Consider the following 2,693-nt stretch of genomic DNA (forward strand, 5'->3'; position numbering starts at 1 on the left):
GTAGGGGGAAAGGAAAGTTCTTGAGTTGTGAAAAGGAGATGTGAAGGAGATGTAAAGGCAAGAGTAATTAGCATTACAAGTTCTAGACAGGGAACTAGAAAAAAGTCAGAACGGGGCAATTTTCAAGTGTTCGTATGAGAGTCCATTGGAATTTCTTCACAAGGGTTTCCAAAAGCATCCCTCTGTTGGGTTTCTCTTCATTTTTCTTTTGTCTTCCAAGGCTGGACTCTAGAGTGATGGACTCAGAATTTGCTTTCAGGTATTTTGATAGCTGTTGGAATGGTTAGAATCAGTGTCAGTTCCTTCTCAAAGGCTTCTAGATAGGGGGCGAAAACAAATTTATCCTTCCTTTTGGAACAATAGCTGGTTGTCTCCCTTAGCTACAGGTGAGCACTACAGTATTGGAGACCAAGATTTGAAGTCTTACATCTGAGCAGCACTTTCTGGTTAGGAACAAATTCATCAATGAGAAATGATTGTCTAAATAACTTTTTATATAGCCTTAAGCCTAATGTCTGGGAAGTGCAATCCCTTGAACTCTTAAAGAATACTGATGACTTTACTCTTTGGTAATACTTTCCTTTGGGTGTTTAAGACTACGCAGTTGGCTCAAATAAATCAATTTACTTTTACACTTAAGGTCATTTGAGGATCTCTTCCTCAGGGGTCACATGGGCTTGGGAGGAGCTCCTGGCTCCTTTCTTTTACCAGTTCCATCTATGTGAAGATAAGTCAAAGGTCCTGTTGGACCATGTCTGGCTTTACTTGGAAGCATGAATGAGATGTTTCCTCTGAGTTGACCCTCCTTTTTGTAGACTGAACACTGATTCAAGTCCATCTTGTGGGGCCTCCATGTCCTCCTTGAACAAGAGGACAGGTGACTCACCACATTTATAGGACATTTTGAGAGCTGTTCCATAGTCCCATGGAACTTAGCTGACCTTGGAGGGCAAGGGGCAAAAACTGTCCTTTAAATCCCTCTGACCATATTAGTATAGGCCTCAAACTATGGCTGTTAAACATCCATTAAGGTTAGTTTCACTAGTCTGGTACTTTTAATTATCATGTGCTATGTAGATGAGGCTTGGGCAAGAAACCAAATATTCTCAGATAAACCTTGACTAGATATATATTGCTTAAGCTTTTTCATTTATTTCTATTTTGGAAAATATCTCCATTCCCATATTTTTTAAACATCTTTTACAAATTAACTATTTAATAAGGCTCAAAGATTACTTAATGTATGCATTCACGAGAGAGGGCCTTTGACAGAAAATATTTGATGAGAGCTTCAGTAGATTGTGGTTCACTGAAATAAACCCTTTGCCTGCTGGCTATAGCAAGAAGGTCAGCTTCTAGAAGACCACATGCTCAGGCCTCAACTGTCAATATAGAGCATGGAGATGACAGGGTAAAGCCCAAGCTATGCACAATTTGAAAGTGAGAATTTGGGAAAAGGAGAAGAAAAGTGTGGGGGAGGGGGGCGAGAAGTGCTATTTAAAGAAGTAATGATCAGGAACATTTGTAAATTGACAAAACATCACATTACATGCAAAAGCACTTGAAGATTGCAAGAATAAATAGTCTTGTCTAAGCATGTCACAGTCAAACTGGTACAAACCAAGAAAAAAAAAGAAACCTTAGAAGTGACACAGGACCTAACTTACTTTCAAAACAAATTATAGTAGGGCCTGGAGATACAGCTTAGTCTCTAAAGTGCTTTCTACACAAGCACAGGGACCTAAATAAATTCCACAGCACCCCCGTAAAGAACTAGGCATGGCAGCATCTGCTTGTAATCACAGCACTGAAGAGGGATGACAGGAGGACCCTGGAGGTCTCTGGCCAGCTAATTTTGCTGAATCCATGTGCTCTGGGTTCACTGAGAGACCCCATTTCTAAAAATAAAGTGGAGTGTCATAGAAGAAGATATCTGACACATGAGTCTTTGACCTCACATGCATATCTGCACATATGCATGTGCTCCTGCATGCACATGTGCACATATGCACATGCAACCTCACATATGTGACCTTGCACATATGTACACCCATCTAAGAAAAAATTCAAGTCCATTTACAGTAATATTGTAAAAAACAAAATATTTTTAATAAATTCAATAAAAATTAGCACTACATTTATAATTTAAAGATTACAAAATAGTATTGAAAGAAACTCAAAAAGACCTAAATAAGTGGAAAGACATCCCATGTTCAAGGATTGGAAGACTACTGTTACTAAGAAGAAAATACTTTCCAATTTAAACCATAGATTCAGTGCAATCCCTACTCCAAACCCAGATGTCTCCTTTGTGTTATTTTACAAGCTAGTCTGGAAATTCATGAGAAAATTCAAAGGACCCCAAATATTTAATTCATTTTTAAAAGGAACAACATCATTAGAAGGTTCACAATTCCTAATTTCAGAATCTGAGAACTTAAAAATAGTACAGTATAAACCTTGCCTAGACATATGTTGGACTAATATGGTTCCTTTTTCTACGTGGCACACAGTAACTAAAAGTACCAGACTGGTGGAACTAATCTTCTTGGATGTTTAACAGACATACTTTGAGACCTTTACTAATTTGGTCAGAGGGACATAAAGGACACTTTTTGCTCTTTGCCCTCCTAGGTCAACTAGTTCCAGGGGACTATGAGCATCTCTCAAAATGTCCTATAATGGTGGTGGGT

Source organism: Nannospalax galili, unplaced genomic scaffold, assembly GCF_000622305.1.
Source record: "Nannospalax galili isolate Female #2095 unplaced genomic scaffold, S.galili_v1.0 scaffold514, whole genome shotgun sequence".
NCBI lineage: Eukaryota > Metazoa > Chordata > Mammalia > Rodentia > Spalacidae > Nannospalax > Nannospalax galili.